This window comes from Coregonus clupeaformis, chromosome 21 (genome assembly GCF_020615455.1).
Source record: "Coregonus clupeaformis isolate EN_2021a chromosome 21, ASM2061545v1, whole genome shotgun sequence".
Classification (NCBI taxonomy): domain Eukaryota; kingdom Metazoa; phylum Chordata; class Actinopteri; order Salmoniformes; family Salmonidae; genus Coregonus; species Coregonus clupeaformis.
Window position 1 is genome coordinate 15,033,672 of NC_059212.1, and position 22,373 is coordinate 15,056,044.

At 43.7% G+C, this 22,373-nt stretch overlaps 1 pseudogene; it reads left to right on the forward strand.

The window, feature by feature from the left end:
- Positions 1-456: 456 nt before the first annotated feature.
- Positions 457-22,372, forward strand: LOC121534784 (annotated as a pseudogene).
- Position 22,373: the final 1 nt, after the last annotated feature.

Here is a 22,373-nt window from a genome sequence, read left to right on the forward strand (position 1 = left end):
TCCTTCAATTCGCAAGAGGCTGAATGTAACTCACAGGAGAAATCATCCGAGCGAGCTAAACAACGCCCATCTGTCTCTACGTGGAAGCCATCTACCTGATGCTGTCAGGTCCAAACGAGTATGACATTGTTGCCGCCCGTAGCATTGAAGGATGGAAGTTGAATATGTAGCTAGATGTAGAAGGCTAATGTTAACTAGCTAACGTTGCCCATGAACGGATGTTAGGCAAGCGAGCAAGCATTTTAGCCAGGTAGCCTAGGACAACAGAAAATAAAAGCGTGTACTGTATGACAGAGTGATAGACCGTTTCTTCAACATGAAAGAGAGGAGGATGACATTGGCTTGAGTCAACATGCTTTCTACTTGCACGAACGTGCACGCACTCTCACACACACACACACACACACACACACACACACACACACACACACACACACACACACACAGATCAGAACCATGGACAGCCACATCATGGACAGCTTGGCTTCCCAAGTGACATTACCCATGCACCGCTACTGTCAACGAGCTGTTTTCGCCCACAGGACTGCCGCTGACTGGATGTTTTTGTTTTCATACATTTTTATGATATAGCCAATTTTGACTTTGTGACTATGTTATGTAGTGCAAACCATATGTTTCTGAGTGGTAGTGTAGTGCTGCCATAGAGATCCTATTAAATTATTCTAGTCTGAGTGCTGCCCTCTTGTGGAGCGAGCAAATCTTACAACCGGATGGTGTGGTAACTAACCACCTGACACGGTTGCTAGGGGCCAGCAGAGAAAAACAAAAGGAAACAAAATAAGAAGTTGCAACTGGAGAACAAACTTGGTGGATACAAGGACAGAATACAAGCCAAGACTTGAGAGCCTGAAAAATGTTAGGCAGGAGTTATCTCACAATCAGGTAAAGCTACTTGGCCATTTTGGAATTCCATGAAAAGAGAGCTGAGTTTCTGACATAAAACTAATTCGCCCATGCATAGACCCATTACTTTATTAGTAAGTAGTAGTTATATTGCTAGCTATGTTTATGCATGGACGAACGAATAATGCCATGCAGACAGACACATGTATGACAGTAATAGTTTTACAACAACTTTGAAATCCTGTCCTCTATCTGATTTATTTTTATCTGTACTGTATCAGACTCTGTGCAAAGCCAGGGAGAAGAAGACTTGAGTCGGAGATGCATTTCATGGCCCTGGCGGACAGAGAGGTGGACCGTCTGCATCAGGAGATAGCACAGCTGGACAACAAGCTTGGAGCTCTGACGGAGAAGAACAATGCACGGGAGGTTATTATACCCACAGGGCTTGACATTCACTTTTTTAGCCACTTGTCCTTTGGACAAGTAGGACTGATTTTTTACTTGTCCAAAAGCTCAAGTCACACCAAAAATGTAAAATAGTCTGTAACACCATTTTTACATAATTGTATGATGCAAGGAACCACTTTATAAAATAAAATGCATTACTATCTTTTTTACTATAGAGAATCAGACAGAAATGTGGCCTACTGGCTTCTTTGCATATTCCAGCCAGTTTCAAAATACAACACTGCCTTTTTAAGGCTCTCCTGGAGGATGGTTGGCCACCCTTGGTAGCCTATAAAATATTACAATTAGGCTACAACCAAATACTTTTTATGTCTTTGTGAAATAATTCCCTCCAGGGCTTGAAATTAAGGGTGTCATCCCTGGGACAATAAAAAATACACTATATACACAAAAGTATGTGGACACCCCTTCAAATGAGTGGATTTGGCTATTTCAGCCACACCCATTGCTGACAGGTATATAAAATCGAGCACACAGCCTTGCAATCTCCATAGACAAACATTGGCAGTAGAATGGCCTTACTGAAGAGCTCAGTGACTTTCAACGTGGCACCGTCAAAGGATGCCACCTTTCCAACAAGTCAGTTCGTCAAATTTCTGCCCTGGTCGAACAGCCCTGGTCAACTGTAAGTGCTGTTATTATGAAGTGGAAACGTCTAGAACAACAACGCGAAGTGGTAGGCCACGCAAGCTCACAGAACGGGACCGTCTATCCTCACTACCGAATTCCAAACTGCCTCTGGAAGCAACTTCAGCACAAGAACTGTTGTAGATAGCTTCATGAAATGGGTTTCCATGGCCGAGCAGCCGCATACAAGCCTAAGATCACCAATTCCCAATGCCAAGCGTCGGCTGGAGTGGTGTAAAGCTCGCCATCATTGGACTCTGTAGCAGTCGAAACGCGTTCTCTGGAGTGTTGAATCATGCTTCATCATCTGGCAGTCCGACGGACGAACCTGGGTTTGGCGGATGCCAGGAGAACGCTACCTGCCCCAATGCATAGAGCCAACTGTAAAGTTTGGTGGAGGAGGAATAATGGTCTGGGGCTGTTTTTCATGATTCGGGCTAGGCCCCTTAGTTCCAATGAAGGGAAATCTTAACGCTACAGCGTACAATGACATTCTAGATGATTCTATGCTTCCAACTTTGTGGCAACAGTTTGGGGAAGGCCCTTTCCTGTTTCAGCATGTCAATGCCCCCATGCACAAAGCGAGGTCCATACAGAAATGGTTTGTCGAGATCGGTGTGGAAGAACTTGACTGGCCTGCACAGAGCTCTGACCTCAACCCCATTGAACACCTTTAGGATGAATTAGAACGCAGACTGCGAGCCAGGCCTAATCGCTCAACATCAGTGCCCGACCTCGCTAAGGCTCTTGTGGCCGAATGGAAGCAAGTCCCCGCAGCAATGTTCCAACATCTAGTGGAAAGCCTTCCCAGAAGAGTGGAGGCTGTTATAGCAGCAAAGGGGGGACCAACTCCATATTAATGCCCATGATTTTGGAATTAGATGTTCGGCGAGCAGGTGTCCACATACTTTTGATCGTGTAGTGTATGTCTACGGTTCAAAACAGACTCTGGGACAGTTCTGGGACGACAGATCCAAAATTCATACAACCACTGCACATAAAATTATTTTAAAAAGCAATGAGGGTGATGCAACAGGTCAGACCGTTTAGCTTAAAATGTTGATAAAGTTTTATTTCTTCATATTATAATCTCAAAAATGCGCTCATGGCTGTAGGCTGCGTACAGATTTACCAAAATGCAATTAGCTGGAAAACACCATTCTCAAAAGCGCACTGCATTCTCTGGTTCATGTGAATAGCTAGGTTTCCAACCAATTGCAACAGATTTTCATTAAAATGTTGTAAAATCCACATAAAAACAAGATGCGCATTTTCCCACCAGAGATGTGTTTTCATCAAATTGACTTGCAGATAAAAGGCTGTGCGTGATGAATTAGTGCAAATAAAAATATGTTTTGCGGTTAAATTCCCATGTACCTGTCACGCCCTGGCTCTGGGGACTCTTAAATGTTGAGCCAGGGTGTGGAGTTTCTATGTTGTATTTTCTATGTTGTGTTTTCTAGATCGTGTGGATCTATGTTGGCCAGGGTGGTTCCCAATCAGGGGCAGCTGTAACTCGTTGTCTCTGATTGGGGACCATACTTAGGCAGCCTGTTTGGCACTAGTCGGGGTGGGATCTTGTTCTGTATAGGTTTGTTTGGTGTAACCGTTAAGACTTCACGTATCGTTTGTTTGTTGTTTTGTTCGTGTGTTCAGTACTTGAATAAAATGGACGCTTATCACGCTGCGCCTTGGTTCCACGAGTCATTGATCGTTCGTGTCAGTACCGAATAAAAAGCACAAGTTAAATGGGTTTCCGTTGCATTTTAAACTCTACTGATCGTTTTCTCACAAAAAAATGGCGTTATATAGCGAGTGTGCCCACTCTGGTATTGGCACGTGCGCTCTAGCCAACAGCTCGGCTCTATCTGCGCGCTGTTGGCTAGAGCACACGTATAGCCTACATGATGAGATTATTATGGACAAAAGAGCGAAATGATTTTTATTTGTCAAACGGCAGCCAAGCGTTGATGATATAACTAATCGATAATAATATAATATCGATGATATTCACCAGAATAAGACCCTCGATATTTATTGGAAAGCGTTTCCACTGACATTTCTTGCATAATACATTTTACAGACACAAAAAGATTGTCAATTACACACACCTGGTTCATATCCCCTCATTAGCCCGTGTATAAGTGTTCCCTCTGCCCCCTTTGTCACGCCCTGGCTCTGGGGACACTGTTATGTTGAGCCAGGGTGTGTAGATCTATGTACTCTATTTCTATGTTGGCCTGAGTGACTCCCAATCAGAGGCAACGAGTGTCAGCTGTTTGCTGGTTGTCTCTGATTGGGAGCCATATTTAACTGTCTGTCTTTCACTTTGTGTTTGTGGTTTCTTGTTCGTGTTGGTTTGTGTTGTAACCATAGACGTCACGTTTTTCGTTTGTTGTTTTGATCGTGTGATCATTAAATAAATAATAATATGTTCACCTTCAACGCTGCGCATTGGTCCTCCTCATTAGACGACCGTGACAGAAGAAACCACCAAGACAGGACCAAGCAGCGTGAAGAGGAGAGAGGATGGACCTGGGATCAGTGGAGTAGGAGTCTCGACTGGGCCCAGCCAAGTGAAGAGCAGAGAGGTTGGTCTATGGAGCAGTGGAGTAAGAGTCTCGACTGGGCCAAGCCAAGTGAGGAGCAGAAAGGTTGGACTTTGAAGCAGTGGAGTGAGTGTCTGGCTAGAGACATGGAGACCTGGTCCACGGGTAGGAAAGAACCCCAGAAAATTTTTAGGGGGGGGCTCACGACGTCGGGGCAGCAGGAGGCCGCGATAGAGCGGTCCAACGGGTTGGCAGAGGAGGCCGCCAGGTTACGGGGGCCACTGGTCGAAGAGGGGATGGAAGGTGGAGAGGCACGGCGAGAGGTACTGGGGTGTGTTACCAGTCCGGTCCGGCCCGTTCCAGATCCCGGTGTAGGGCCAGTGGTGTGTGTCCCCAGTACGGTCCGGTCTGTTCCTGCTCCCCGCACCAAGTCTGTGGTGCGTTTCGTCCAGCCCTGTCCGGCCCGTTCCTGCTCTCCGCACCAAGTCTGTGGTGCGCGTCGCCAGCCCAGTCCGGCCCATTCCTGCTCCCCGCACCAAGTCTGTGGTGCGTCTCGTCAGCCCGGCTCGGCCCGTTCCTGCTCCCCGCACCAAGTCTGTGGTGCGTTTCGTCAGCCCGGCTCGGCCCATTCCTGCTCCCCGCACCAAGTCTGTGGTACGTTTCGTCAGCCCTGTCCGGCCCGTTCCTGCTCTCCGCACCAAGTCTGTGGTGCGCGTCGCCAGCCCAGTCCGGCCCATTCCTGCTCCCCGCACCAAGTCTGTGGTGCGTTCGTCAGCCCTGTCCGGCCCGCTCCTGCTCTCCACACCAAGCCAGTGGTGTGCGTCGTCAGTCCAGCACGGCCCGTGCCTGTTCCCCGCACCAAGCCAGGGGTGCGTATCGTCAGCCCGGCTCGGCCCGCTCCTCCTCCACGCACCAAGCCAGGGGTGCGCATCGTCAGCCCGGTCCGGTCCATTCCTGCTCCACGCACCAAGCCAGGGGTGCGTATCGTCAGCCCGGTCCGGCCAGTTGCTACTCCACGCACCAAGCCAGGGGTGCGTGTCGTCAGTCCGGCTCCGGCCAGTGGGGATCAGGCCCGGAGCCGGATCCGCCGCCAAGGCGGAGTGCCCACCCGGTCCCTCCCCTGTGGTATTTAGTTGGCGCGGTCGGAGTCCGCGCCTTTAGGGGGGGGTACTGTCACGCCCTGGCTCTGGGGACACTGTTATGTTGAGCCAGGGTGTGTAGATCTATGTACTCTATTTCTATGTTGGCCTGAGTGACTCCCAATCAGAGGCAACGAGTGTCAGCTGTTTGCTGGTTGTCTCTGATTGGGAGCCATATTTAACTGTCTGTCTTTCACTTTGTGTTTGTGGTTTCTTGTTCGTGTTGGTTTGTGTTGTAACCATAGACGTCACGTTTTTCGTTTGTTGTTTTGATCGTGTGATCATTAAATAAATAATAATATGTTCACCTTCAACGCTGCGCATTGGTCCTCCTCATTAGACGACCGTGACACCCTTGTCCTTGTGGGGTGAAGATGAGTGTAGCTCGGTTGAGCTACCCGTACTTTGTACTGCCGGGGTTATTTCTCCCCTTGTGCTTGTATTGTGTTCCAGTGCGCCTGTATTACGCCCTGTGCTGTTGACGCTATCCAGCATAACTGTGTACTACGGAATAAACTCTGTATTCAGTGATTTACCCTCCTGCGCCTGACTCCTTCAAATCACACTCCCACACCTACACTAGGCTTTTTTATTTATGTGCATGAAAAATATATTTTTTTCTACTTTTCCATTTGGAAAACTTAAATCTATATTCTTGTCCGACTATTTATTGTACTTGTCCTGTACAAGAGGACAAGCGTTAATGTCGAGCCCTGACCCATCAACATCGTCTTTCAGTTGTAAAACAGAGGTCTTTCCCCCAAACAACATGGGTCTCTCTCTCTGTTTGTGTGTGTGAGAGAGAGACCGTGACACAAGAGTTTCCATTTATGTCTATTATAGGGATATGCCATACGCTGTAAAACTCTTTGGCCTATAGCCTACTGTAGTTCTATTTCAAACTGCTGAGACCTAGTATTCACCGGAACATACAACATATTTAGTGCATGTTCCACTGTATTAGATAAATGTCAAACCTTCTATTTTATCAGAACAACACCCAGAAGCTGGAGGAGCTGAAGAGCCAGCAGACCCTGGACGCCTGGCTGGAGGAGTCGGCACACAAGGACGAGGACATCATGGCCATCATCAAGTACGCTCAGCAGGACGAGAGCAAGATACAGGTACGTTATGGGTGGTGTGAACGACTAGGGTTCAAACCTGGATTCAAACCCTGTGCACCACAAGACTGTGTTAACCCTCTAAGCTTAAGCCCTAGGCATTAGCTTTTGGAGCTAACGCTAGTCTTCAGGTCTCAGACAAGTTTACTCTTCACATGAGTGTTGTTCACAGAACCACCTGTGTTACATTTGCATGCAACTACAGTCCTTTCAGGATCCTCTAGAATGAACAGTTAGTTGACAATGGGACATACGTTCTCACCATTTACACCACGTATTAACATTTAAGCTAGATATTTGGTTGTAGCTCTGAGGCTCAAATGGATCGATTTTCTTTGTTGACAGGAACTCACTTTGTTGATAGAAAAGATTACGCTTGAGGCCAACCAAAAGCTCAAGGCACTGGACAATGAACTGACTGACACAATATCAGCACAGGTCAAAAACACTAGCTACTGTATCTTACTGTACGGTACATGAACTAGTACATAACGACAAATGAATATCAGTCGATTTGGTTCAGTCAGCAGAAATTGAAAATATTTAGCTGACATTTAAGCTACTTTGTGTTCATCATTGTTGACATGTAACTTTCCCTAGAGATTTACACTCACACGTCAAACAGAAAGCAGTTATTCTTCCTTGTTGTTATTCTTCCTCATAACAACAAGGAAGTGTGTGAGTATAATCCCTAGGGAGTTACAGTTACATGTCAACAGTTACATACAATATTCTTCCTCGTGTTGTAATTGTGCTCTGCCAACAGATTGGTCTGGATGAGACAGCAAAGAACTTCCGCCAGGCCCACCTGGAGAGACAGAAGCTGATCCGCCAGTGGGAGAACACCATCGAGCAGATGAAGAAGAGAGACCTCGAGATGCAGCAGTGTTCAATGGTAACCACTAGATAACACATGGTAGTCTGCAGTCATTACTGTCAGTCATAGACTTAGATAGACAACTCTAGTCCCCCAAAGTCTGTTTTAGCATGGCCAGCGACACAGGAATTTCACAATTTTTAAGTAGTCAACTGGGTGGGACTTCCTATGGGTTCAGGAAGGATCACATAATTCCATCCAGGTCATCAGGAGGGATCAGCCAATGAATTATGCTTGTGTGCAAACATTCCATAACTGCAGTAAATCACCAATAAATAATTTGGTGGGTGCTTATATTTGACCTACTTATATTTGTCCCAATACAAGCTGTATGCATTTTTCAAACACAAAATAAGAAAAAATGGACTACTTCAAAATGGAGATAGCCTCAGTATTTCATAATTTGCAAACTTTTATAGGCATTATAACGTTGCAATTCATAAGCATTTATACACTGTACACATATAAAATGTATCATTTATAAAACATGTATACACATTAATATACATTTATAATGGCTTATTCAAGAAATGTATTAAAAAGTGGGTTAGGGTTAGTGTAACCCAATCATTTAGATGAGGCTTTCTGCTGACAGGTATTTTTTTTGTATGACTTGTATCTATGGAAATGATGGTATTTTATTATCACTAATCTCTTCCTAGTTGGAGAGTCTGAGGGGGACAGTGGACAGAGCAACCACTGATGTCGAGTCCATGAAGTCTCAGCTAGCCAGCATGTAAAAGGTCATCCAAGACAAAAACAAGTGAGACAGAGACATCTGCAGGCCTCAGTACCAATCAAATAGGAATAATGGGTGGCATCGTTTTGGGGGGAACTGTCCCTTAACGTTTAAATGAATACCCCACATGGGTTCTATATGTAATTCTATGGAATACCCACCCTCTCAGTAGTTCTGACCAGTGTGTGCGTGTGCATGCGTGTGTGCATGTCTAATGATACAATGATTCTACAAACTTGTTGGATGCATTTGCTGTGCGTTTTGGTTGTGTTTTAAATTATTTCTTGCCCAATAGAAATGAATGGTAAATAATGTATTGTGTCATTTTGGAGTCACTTTTATTGTAAATAAGAATATATGTTTAAACACGTCTACATTAATGTGGATGCTACCATGATTACGGTTAGTCCTGAATGAATTGAGTGAGAAAGTTAAAGACCCACAAATATCATACCCCCATGTCTTGGGGGTATGATATTTATGCGTCTGTAACTTTCTCACTCATCATTATTCACATATAATTGTGTACGCCTCTCTCATTCTGTGTCGGGCTGCAGAACATTGACACTCAGCTGCACCGCCACCGGGAGGTGCTGTTCTGTGAGAGCCAGGAGCTGCAGGCCCTAAGGGTGAAGGAGAAGGACTCCATCGCCGTGCTGTCCGGGAGCCTAACTGCCCTCTCCAGCATGGACTGCCGCCTTGGCAAACTGGACCAGAACTCCCTCAAGCAGCAGGAGATCATCTACAACCAGGTTAGACAGCAGACCTAGTCTTCTTAACCATTGTCCTACCGCTAGCAATTCAACTATATGGTCATTCAACAAATGCTTCCATATTCACCTTATTTAAGAAACCGGAAACAAAACAATGTCAGAACGTTCTGTTTTGTGGAGTCTTCCTTTGCGGCGTTCTTGACGTTTTGCGAACATTAGCTAGTTAGCTCAAAATGTTGTGGGATCCTACCAAGGAGAACCTTTCAAAGTCGAATGGCAAGTCTGTGCCACATCTGCAGAGTATTCAAGAGTGGGAGGACGATTTGAAAAAATGGCCACATATCACCTACGAAGACATCTTCAATTATTTTGTCTTGTCTCTGCAATACTATGGAAGGTAGCTAGTTCCCATCTGGTTTGGGCTTAGTGGGACTATTGTTTGTTTTTCAACAGGACAATGACGCAACACACCTCCAGGCTGTGTAAGGGCTATTTTACCAAGAAGGAGAGTGCTGCATCAGATGACGTGACCTCCACAATCCCCCGGCCTCAACCCAATTGAGATGGTTGGGATGAGTCGGACGGCAGAGTGAAGGAAAAGCAGCCAACAAGTGCTCAGCATATGTGGGAACTCCTTCAAGACTGTTGGAAAAGCATTCCTGGTGAAGCTGGTTGAGAGAATGCCAAGAGTGTGTAAAGCTGAAGAATCTCAAATATAAAATATATTTTGATTTGTTTAACACTTTATTGGTTACTACATGATTCCATATGTGTTATTTCATAGTTTTGATGTCTTCACTATTATTCTACAATGTAAAAAATAGTAAAAATAAAGAAAAACCCTTGAATGAGTAGGTGTGTCCAAACTTTTGTACATTTGTGAATCAACAGAATGTGTCTCCAGTCCAGTTAAGTATCATGTCCAATTTCGTGTGAGGGGCTCTCTGGGTAAGTAGTAAGATGCAATCATACTTGCATTTTCATCTGTGACATTTCATACATTGATCAACATGTGAATAATAAAATGTTTGATTAATTCAAGAGAGGATGTTATTCCATCAACATTACAACACGCACACACGGTTCTTGGTTTCAGTGGCTCATTGTGTTGGTATATCAGTCTAACCTCGAGTGGCAATGAAGTAGTTACAGAATCTAGGTGAGTTTTACAATCAAATAGGAATTACCAACATAACCTAAACCTACTAGTTGAAAGAGAGCTGTGTAAACTAGTCAACTGTGAACACCATGTAAACTAGTGTTCTGTACTGTAATTGACTATTCTAACAGTAGTTTTTTGTTGAAGGTGCAGAATGCTGTGTATGAAGGATTGACAGGGGTGACCTGTACAGATGAGCAACGCCAGTGGAACTTGGGGACGCAGCGGAATTTAGCCCCAAAAAGCTTGAGCGAGAGCTGTTAAAACGTCACAAACCAAGTGACGAGTTCTCTGAAAGCACCCCGGCCGCTTCTCCATCTCTACCTCCATCCAACACCTGCGTACCAGCCCACGACGCACTTAAGAAGAGTCTGGAAGGGGCCAATGTTCCAGTGGGGAGTGCATCAAAGCTAAACCAGTCTTCAAGTTCCAGCAGCAGCCACAATGCTCCAACAGCCTCATGGTGAACCCAGCATCAACATGCAGTGTCAGAAATGTTTGTCATTTTATGGCGTTTATTTTAAGCTGGAGGAGTGTAAATGTGCCAGCTTGGAGGAGGTCACTAAAGCATAGAGTGCCTCCCATGCGTGGTATGATACACGTAAACTTCGGATCACTGCTAGCTCAGCAAAGAAGGTTCATGTGCGCACCTCAAAAATCCCGACAACTTTATGCGGGAGCATCTCATTCCCAGGTTCAATGGGAACCTGGCAACCAGATATGGTAAGGAAAATGAGGAGGTGCTACACATGGATGGAGAGTTGTGGGTTTAGTCTGGAGAGTAGAGGCACGGTAGTGAGTGTCAAGGAGACGTGGCTTTCTGCAAGCCCAGATGGAGTGTTAAACTGATAGAAATCAAATGTCCTGTTCTGAGTAAGAAGTGTGAGTCTCCGACTGAACTGTTCTCTGAACTCACAGATGTGAAGCTGGTGAATTGTGGTCCCTCAGCTGCAACACAATGGAGCCTGTGGGTACTACATGCAGGTGCAAATGGGCATGTTCTGCACAGGACTGGAGAGATGCAAACTGCTTGTCTGGGCTCCATCCGAGCAGGTTGTTATTGATGTGCCTTTTGATGTGAAATTCTGTGCTGATGTTATCACTAAACTGAAAGCATTCTATTTCATACATGTGCTGCCAAGGATAGTAGATGAGTTCTAGTCAGGCAGACTAACTGTGCTCTCTTCATACATGTTTATCTAATGCCTAAGGATAACTCCTTATGATTAATTAATATTTGTATTGTACCAGGTATAGCTCTTTTTATATGGCAGTTCATTAACTTATTATCTAAGCATACCGTAACTCATCTTGCACATGGCAAAAACAATATGACATTCCACTTTGTTGACATTTTCTTAGCCCGAACCATGAAAAACAGCCCCAGAACATTATTCCTTCTCCACCAAACTTTACAGTTGGCACTATGCATTGGGGCAGGTAGCGTTCTCCTGGCATCCGCCAAACCCAGATTAGTCCGTCGGACTGCCAGATGGTGAAGCATGATTCATCCAGAGAACGTGTTTCCACTCCTCTAGAGTCCAATGGCGGCGAGCTTTACACCACTCCAGCCGACGCTTGGCATTGCGCATGTTGATCTTAGGCTTGTGTGCGGCTGCTTGGCCATGGAAACCCATTTCATGAAGCTCCCAACGAACAGTTATTGTGCTGACGTTGCTTCCAGAGGTAGTTTGGAAGTCGGTAGTGAGTGTTGCAACCGAGGACAGACGATTTTTATGTGCTACGTGCTTCAGCACTCGATGGTCCCGTTCTGTGAGCTTGTGTGACCTTCCACTTATGACGGTGCCACGTTGAAAATCACTGAGCTCTTCAATAAGGCCATTATACTGCAAATGCTTGTCTATGGAGATTGCATGGCTGTGTGCTCGATTTTATACACCTGTCAGCAACGGGTGTGGCTGAAATTGTTCAATCCACTAATTTGAAGGGGTGTCCACATACTTTTGTATATATAGTGTACAGTTGAAGTCGGAAGTTTACATACATTTAGGTCATTAAAACTCGTTTTTCATCCACTCCACAAATTTCTTGTTAACAAACTATAGTTTTGGCAAGTCGGTTAGGACATCTACTTTGTGCATGACACAAGTAATTTTTCCAGCAATTGTTTACAGACAGATTATTTCACATATAATTCACTGTATCACAATTCCAGTGGGTCAGAAGTTAACATACACTAAGTAAACTGTGCCTTTAAACAGCTTGGAAAATTCCAGAAAATGATGTCATGGCTTTAGAAGCCTCTGATAGGCTAATTGACATTATTTGAGTCAATTGGAGGTGTACCTGTGGATATATTTCAAGGCCTACCTTCAAACTCAGTGCCTCTTTGCTTGACATATGGAAAAATCAAAAGAAATCAGCCAAGACCTCCGAAAATAAATTGTAGACCTCCACAAGTCTTGTTCATCCTTAGGAGCAATTTCCAATCGCCTGAAGGTACCACATTCATCTGTACAAACAATAGTACGCAAGTATAAACACCATGGGACCACGCAGCCATCATACCGCTCAGGAAGGAGACGCGTTCTGTCTCCTAGAGATTAACATACTTTGGTGCGAAAAGTGCAAATCAATCCCAGAACAACAGCAAAGGACCTTGTGAAGATGCTGGAGGAAACAGGTACAAAAGTATCTATATCCACAGTCAAACAAGTCCTATATCGACATAACCTGAAAGGCCGCTCAGCAAGGAAGAAGCCACTGCTCCAAAACCGCCATAAATAAGCCAGACTATGGTTTGCAACTGTACATGGGGACAAAGATCGTACTTTTTGGAGAAATGTCCACTGGTCTGAAAAATAGAACTGTTTGGCCATAATGACCATTGTTATGTTTGGAGGAAAAAGGGGACAGCTTGCAAGCCGAAGAACACCATCCCAACCGTGAAGCACAGGGGAGGCAGCATCATGCTGTGGGGGTGCTTTGCTGCAGGAGGGACTGGTGCACTTCAAAAAATAGATGGCATCATGAGGAAGGAAAATTATGTGGATATATTGAAGCAACATCTCAAGACATCTGTCTGGAAGTTAAAGTTTGGTCACAAATGGGTCTTCCAAATGGACAATGACCCCAAGCATACTTCCAAAGTTGTAGCAAAATGGCTTAAGGACAACAAAGTCATGGTATTGGAGTGGCCATCACAAAGCCCTGACCTCAATCCTATAGAAAATTTGTGGGCAGAACTGAAAAAGCGTGTGCGAGCAAGGAGGCCTACAAACCTGACCTCAGTTACACCAGCTCTGTCAGGAGGAATGGGCCAAAATTCAACCAACTTATTGTGGGAAGCTTGTGGAAGGCTAACCAAAACGTTTGACCCAAGTTAAACAATTTAAAGGCAATGCTACCAAATACTAATAGGCCCTTTTCACGTGACGTCAGACAACTTCCGTTCTGCCGCGATGCAGGTTATGTTTACATCCGGTGTCGCTTAGGAACGCTTAGCTAGTAGCACATCATTATGGAGTTCACCCAGTCCCTTTCACATCTGCCACCAATACGACTTAACGACGTAGAACGACTTGCTGACAAGTGGTCCCTTACTTCAAGATCGAAGCTTGATAAAGGCTACAAGTTCTTCGTTGAAGGTTACCTGTTTGATTATGAAGGTACGTGTTTATCTTTATTTAGCTTAAATTAGCCCTATGCTAGCGAAGGTTATGAGCTGACGAGTTTCTGTTTTGCAGCCTCTTTTTAATATTACTGCTGTTTGTGTCGACCGTAAGATAAGAGTCAGTAATGTATTAATGGCTAATGCTGCGCCCTTTCTCCCAATCACTGTATTGAAACAGTCTCAAGTGTAGTTAACGGTGAGGTGACAGTGAGAGGGCGATGTTACAGGTCCATGAAGAAAAATGAGGAGGCTCATCGGCTTCAGGTTTCTCAGATAAACAGTTCTCTAACATTATGATAAGATAGGTTAAGATAGATAAGTTTTCTTTTTGTTGTGTTTTGCTGCGGTTGCAGATTTAATAAGAATGATTCCACAAAGTTCCACTGTGGATCAGTTTGTTTCTCAGTCTGAGCTCTGATTTTGTATCATTAAACTTAATACACAACGAAATTCTTACAAACCGATGTGGGTTGTTGACGGCAATAAAGACTGGGAAAGATTCTGTGATAACTCAAAATGTTCAAATTTTCGATAAGTGTTGGCACTACTTGTCAAAGGTTTCAGAACAGCCAATTTTTTCTTAATTAAAAAAAGAAATTGGGTTTTGAAAATTGTGTACAGTAGTTTATAATGAAACGCAGAAAAAATGTTTTGTAAGTACAGCACTAATTGTTATGTCTCTATGAACAGGTTACACTAGACTCTGCAGAGGTTCCTGTGGTACTCAATCACATGTCATGTTCCTGCTCTGCTGGGAAAGCACTATGTAATCACATAGTAGCACTTCTTTTTCAAAGTGCTCACTATGTTACCATGGGCTTTAAGACAGTGCCATTGCCTCTGTCATGCACCAGCGCACTGCAGACCTGGCACCGGCCTAGGACACAGGTCAGACATTATTTGTTACACTGATGCAGAACTTTGCAGTTTGTATTGACTTTTGACAATGTATTGTTCATCATTATTATATCACAGGGAATTGTACCAGAGGCCACCAATGATATGGCGGTGTGTAAACCAGCGGCTAAGAAAAAAACAAGTGTCAGAGCTGGTGTGAAGTGCACACTGTACCGAGCCTATGATGGTGAGTCTGAATGAGCCCCCGCCTGTACTAGAGCACAAAGACTTTAGTGCATTTCTAAAATAATACAAACATAAAAGTGATTATTATTTGTTACTTTTTATATAGACATTCAGTGGATATTTTTTTATTTGTATTAGAAGCATGTACGAGACTGGATGAGTGTGGTTGTCTTTTTTAGTGAAAAGATAAGGTGGCATTTAATGAAATCTAAACTTGACATATCTCACTTTCATGCCAGGGCCTATTCCGGATCCTCACGTCATGGCCAGTGCTGAGAAACTGAAAGACATCCGTCCACAACCAGGGATTTGCAAATTGCTGCACGGGCTTGAGGGCCTTAATTTGGTGGACTCTAAATTTGGCCCTGTGCCATTTGGGTCTGTGCTTTCTTACCAGTGCCCTCTAGAATTAAGTAGAGATATTATTAAACACCCTGGTGCCAGTGAGTTTCCTCAGTTGCCTATTGAAGGTTACAACTTTAAATTTCCCATTGATTTTGAGCCCAACTACATACAACAATGTCATTTGGACAGCCTGATTGTGTCAGAGGAGATGTCTGCTGCTATTGAAGCAGAAACAAGAATGCAGTCAGAATGCCAGCTGTGGAGCCAGGTACGCAAACCCCGACTGACAGCCAGCAGATTCCGTGAAATATGCCATGTTCGTGGGGGAGTTGTCTGCCAAGGCTTTGGCAACCCGCATTCTGAGAGGAACTCCTCAGACAGCTGCTATGAGAAGAGGGTTGGATCTGGAACCTGAGATACTGAGGCAATATTCTGATTTTTGTGATGTCTCTCTGAAACAATGCGGGGTCATCATCCACCCTGATTCACCTCACCTTGCAGCCAGCCCGGATGCTAAAGTCTTCTGCCCAACAGAAGCACCACCATTTGGTCTTGCTGAGGTTAAGAGTTGCGATGTTGAAAATGTTACCCAAGTTAAACACCTGATCACAGTTAAAGGCCAGGCCTGCCTTAAGAAGAGCCACAAATACTACTATCAGGTTCAAGGCCAACTCGCCTTAAGCGGACTTCAGTGGTGTGACTTCATTACAGATACCCGCACTGACTTCACAGTTGAGAGAATCTTTAGGGATGAGGAGATTATCCACTCAATGCGACAGAAGCTTGATCATTTCTATTATAACATCTACATGGATGTCTTCTTAAGTTATAAAACATAAGGCAGAATTTTATGTGTAAATAGTGTTAAGGTAAATGTGGAAGGTGAACCTTTGACATTTTTTTCTTTAACTGCAAATTAACTTGTCATATACTGTATATCTCCTATGTACTGAAACACACATTTTGAAAAGGATTGTGATGTAAATGTCGACATGTTTTTCTTTAACTGCAAATGAACTTAATTGTGTTATATACTGTATATCTATGTATTGAAATACAAATTTTGAAAAGGATTGCGATGTTGTAAATGCTCTTACCAAAATCAAAAAGGATTGGAAGCAGTTGCTTGCAAACATATATTTAATAGTTCCATCAGTGCCATGACACATAAGCACATAACATGGTTAATAGTTGGATATTTTTACAATATATCACATTAGGTTCATTAATAGCTATGAAAAAGTTATTACCCTTAACAAAAACATACAGTATAACATTAGATCAATTAAATTACCAACAAAGTTAATTCATATTTACATTTTTTTGTACATACAATACAGTAATATAAAAGTACTTCTATTTACAGCCCATCTAGCTTACTCAGGAAATATACAACTTCCAGTTGACAAAAACATCAGACTGGTTTGTCTCCTTTAATGTCAAGAGGTCCCTGATAGTTCGACATGAGGCAGCAGATGGCCCACAGCTGATTCACTGAACCCACTGTGGAAAGAGGAACAAGCCCATCCCAGATATGGTACTCCTTCACCCTCCGTATGGCCCTCTCGACTAAAATCCTCAGCCGGGCGATGGCCTGGGTCTTAAGAGTGTCCTCCCTGCTGAGCTGAGGAGATTTTTTCAGTGGAGGGATGACGAGTGTTGCCCCCACTTCTGACAACATCCTCTCGATCAGGAAACCCTTGTCCGCCATTAATTCATCTCCGGGCTGAAGTAAATGCAAGATCTGACATTTCCGTGTTATTTCCATGTCGGAGATGGAGCCTGTGTAGAGCTTTGATACAAATGTGATAACACCACATGGAGCTACACCAATCAGCCCTTTAAAGGTGGTGTGATTTTTGTAGCTCGAAAAGGTTTCTGACTGTAGTGAGAGGGAGGATGGTGTTTCACAGCGGATCTCGGTGCAGTCTACTATAACTCTCACCTGAGGGCAGTAGAGCTTGAACTTATCAGGCATTGTGGCCTGCACCTGCTCTCTTGTCATCCACACCGGCAGTGAGCCAAGAACCTGGTAAAGGTAGCTAGTCCATGTTAAAATGATGCGGCTAACTGTGGACAGGCTGACCTCAAAGATGGTAGACAAGGTTTTCTCCTGAAGCCCAGCTGCAACACGACACAGAAACATAAATAGTTCATCAATAAGTGGAAGTTTTCGGTGAGGGCTAGGTGTCACATGTGCCGTTTGCTGTGCCTTAGACCAGTATACAAGCCGTGAAGCAGAGGGATAAACAGAATCCCAAAACACAGTGAAGACCTCCTTTGAGCTGAATCGTGTGTAGTAGCGATAGTCCTCATCTGTGACACAAAAATTAAAAAGGAGTGGATGCTGCTTCTTAACTGTCAGGTGCTGGATCTCAATTTCTAGGGACAACACTTGCAGCTCCAACTCTCGAATTCTTTGAGTAGCACTGTCCAGTTTACCTTAAGGGGAAGAAAAAGCATACATGTTGGTAGGTTAGTTATTACTCATCTATCCCATCCCATTTTCAATAAATAAAACTGAAGAAGCTTCTAAGATGGATGAGGTTTAAAACGCCAAGTCTTTTCACAGAGAGACCAGTTACTCCAAATCGTAGTATAAAATAGTATTTTTACTTAACTGCCATATACTTTTACTTTTTTGCCAAACAGATACATGGTTACTCTTATTTGTAATACTAACCAGGAGAAGGACGGCAGGCATAGTCGTGATCGTTTGTCACTGCAGGCAAAGCACCCTCTGTGCTGTCAGGCATCTCATGATCAGAATCATCCAGGACAGCAACACCAAGACGCTTTCTTGCTTGCTGGTAAACTGACTCCCGAGCTTGTGAGCCGCCTCCTATATGTGTGAAATTAACCATATGCTTGTCATGATACATTTTGGTAATCACTTTTCAGTCCCTAAAATGACAAAATGTAGCAGCTATATTGCATCAGGATTAAATTATTAAACATTTTGTACAAGTAATATATTATTGGATTACAGTAGTATTACGTTTAACGCTGTCTACCTATCCTTACCCCAATCATTCCAGTGGAATCTAGACGGCACTGATCCCTGTTTAATACGGATCCGTCCACTGGCCGATGTGTATCTATCCTCAGGGGGAAAGTGCTGACTGCAAACAAAGGCGCTCCCACGAAGAATCTTAAAACTTGGTCCCTCATCTCTCCTGATCGCCCTCACCCAACGGGCACATATTTCTCCATCAACAGGGAAATCGTGAAAACTCAGATACGGGAATTTCTGTTTGTTGTTTGAACAAAATGGTACACTGCAATAGCATCTTCTCGAAGATTGTGCCATGCTTCGGTGTTGGATGGGATACTGTTGCGATACAGACACCGAGAGAAAAGAAACAGCTAAATTAACATTCAGCTTTGACCAGGAATCAATATTTATCTCGCTATCATGCACAACAGTATTTGAATAGGTGAGTTACTATACATTCATGAATAAACTAACTGCCTAACAAAGGGTTAGATAGCTAGCTAAGTAAACTTGTTACATTACAGCCAGGCAGCAATGTAACGCTACCTTTTAACGTTATCGGTATCTGGTACTAAGTTGTTGTTAGCTAACGTTAGCCCACTTTTAAGTAACTAAGGCAGTGAACAATTATGAATTAACAATAACGTTAGCAAGTTACAAACCATTGCATATACGTAAACATTATTACTCTTAACTTTACTAATTTAACTTAAACGTACCTTTTGGAATTTCTTCAAGTAGCTAGCTTGCTAGTTAGTGGTCAACAGTAGTATTTTCGTTGAGAAGTCTCAGGTTACGGGCGAACGGAAGTGAAGTTAACCTGCTACGCGGAAAGGCGGAAGTTAGATGACGTCATCGTGAAAAGGGCCTATTGAGTGTATGTAAACTTCTGACCCACTGGGAATGTGATGAAAGAAATAAAAGCTGAAATAAATCATTCTCCCTACAATTATTCTGACATTTCACATTCTTAAAATGAAGTGGTGATCCTAACTGACCTAAGACAGGGACTTTTTACAAGGATTAAATGTCAGGAATTGTGAAAAACAGAGTTTAAATGTATTTAGCTATGGTGTATGTAAACTTCCGACTTCAACTGTATATACAGTATCTCATGTGGATGAAATTATAGTGTATAAAGTTACATTTCAGATGTATGAACATTCTCACTGCTCACTCTGCATCCTCATGGATGATCCCGCCCTGCATGTTAACAGGTGCTGCATAGATTCTAAGGACTTTGTCCATTTTGTGTGTCAGGTTGATGGGAACAGTCTGGGAGAGAATTTTGAACAACTTGAGTCATCTGTTAACTCTCTCAAAATGTATACGCACATTAACTATCCTTCTCGTGCTTGTGACATCCTCATCAGATAGCTGGCCTCCTTTCTGAGTGATGGCTGGTATGGCAAGGTTTACCTTCCTTCTCTTGACACGTGGCTGTGATCAGTCAGTGCTGGAACCTCCCATTTAGTATCAGTATCTTTATGCTGTGGTGGCATAGACCCTTTTCCAGTACACGACACACTGACGTCACGCACAGATGCGCGCTACTCTTGGTGGCAGTAAGAAAGCCATCGCCATCTGCGCCCATTCAATATAGCCTAGATTTACATTTGTATTACTTCTACACAAAATAACTTTTTGGGGTTCTCATACGCTTACAATTATATTTTAATTCTTGCTTGAACAGTCGCTAAGATTATATTTGGTTGTGATCTTTGCAAAATAACTATTTTGGATGCAGCAGTTGTTAGCTAGAATGCCAGAATGCTAACGCTCATTGATATAGGCTGTAGCAAAAGCTAGCCAATATTACAGTTGAACGTTTGTTGAATAAAGTGACTTAAAGGAAATATATGACACACTTCAAACAAACAAAAATAGTTAGAACCCTATGTTTCCGATATTCCCCTTAAAGATAACTATCATCACTACCACTATCATATGATCATTATCTATTTAGACCACGACCATTATAGCTAGCGTTCACTAGCTTCTGTAACTATACCCTAATCAATCCCATCAGATCTCCCTCTACCATTGGGGTATACAGTAAAGCCCAGTTCACATCTAACAGAGGAGACGGTTTATGCAATTTTCTTATCTCGGCTGTTGTACCTGAACCAGGCTTTAGTCCTACAGTGTATGTATATATGGTGTAGTAGGTAGGTACATCACTAACTCTCTCTGCCCCTAAAACTGTGCTACTCTTGGACTTCCAGATCCAGCTGCTGGAGAGGAAGATGTCCCGTCTGCGTGGCGAGGTGAACATGGAGGAGAAGCATGTCCTGGAGAAGAAGGCCCAGGATCTGTCCCAGAGCCTGGAGGAGAAGAAAAGGACGGCCACTCAAGAAGCTCCAGGTGGACAGACCTCTCTCTTACTGTAGAATTTTCTAGATCAGGGACGGGCAACTGGCAGCTCTCAGCCCCCCTTTTGTAGGCGCGCGGATCAATTACCGTGAGACCGACAGTTATTTGCTTGACAATCACCGGCTGACAAAATTTCATCACTGCCACAGCCCTAGTCATGATCAGTTCAGTTCAGCCCCCACCCCAATCAAAGTTGCCCATCCCTGTTCTAGATTGTATTTTTTCCTGAAGATTCAGGTATATTTTCAGAGAGACATTACTTGGTTTTACTTTTTCTATTGTCTGACAGGATGATATTCGCTGTGTGAGGAAAGAGGCGGCGTAGACTGGAGCTGAGAAGAGAGGCCTGACCACCAAGATCGAGGAGCTGCACCTGTTCAACGACACCTCAGACAATGAACTGAAGAAGCTCAGGCTCAAGAAACAGGTGAGAACACACACATTGTTCTTAATCAATATGATAAGAGCGTCTGCTAAATGACGTAAATGTAATGTAAATGATCAATCTTATTATATTTGAAAATGAGAAACTCATACTCTCACAGCCACTCATTGCCTCTGACCTCTACGACACAATGGTGGAGGACAACATCCTGAAGCTGAAGATCAAGAGTCTTCAGGACCTGCTGTAGAACAAGGCGGACAAGGTGCTCTCGCTGGAGAAGCGGCGGCTGCAGCTGCAGACGGCCGTGAGAGAGCGGGAGCAAGCAGATCAAGAACACCGCCCAAGAGCGCCAAGGACTCTGGTATCTGTAAAGATACCCTGTTACCCATACAGTATAGTGAAGTGTTCTTCAAACCTGAACCTGGTCCTGGGGATCCACAGGGTGTGCAGGCTTTTGTTCCAGCCCAGTACTAACACACCTGGGCCCGTATTCACAAAAAGTCTCAGAGTAGGAGTGCTGATATAGGACCGGTTTTCTTTTAGACCATAATGAATAAGATTGTATTGAAGGAGGGGACCTGATTCTAGATCAGCACTCTGAGACGCTCTTTGAATACAGACCCTGTTTAAACTAATAGTGTTTGATGATCCAGCTCCATATGAGGGGGTTGTGTTTGTTTTGCCCATGGCTCATATAAAGCGGTAATGCAGCACTTGAAAGGAAAGCTGTCAAATGAATTGAAATTTGTAATGGGATAGCTAGCCACTTAGTGTTTCGATGTATTACATAGTCTTTTATGTCCATGCATACATTGATTGGTTCATTTCATTTCAGTGCTGAGGTGCACGAGAGACTGGCCAAGATCAACAAGATGAAGAAACGCTACGAGATTATGACTATCTCTATGGCCGCTCCCGAGGGGGAGGATGAGATATCACAGACCTATTATGTGCTCAAGGAAAGAGTTCCTCCAAACTCCCCAAAAATGTCATCAGCAAACTATTGCTTCAGTTACCAATTGATTTGGCACATCGTGAAAAAATATATAGTTTTGACAGTTGTGTTAATTATTTTGAGAGAATGGAACTTTGTTTCCAAATCAACTGAGAAAATATTTCTACCATTTTACTTTCTACCATGGGTGAGGTGTCATAAGGCTGCCCATTAGAAAGAGGAGAATGAGATCCGAGCGCTGGAGAAAACGCTCCACGTCGTCAACAGGCGTAACACAACCTATCGCAAATCCTTCAAGAAAGTGACTGGATCCAGTGCGTTCAGTATGAGGAAATGTTCCTAGT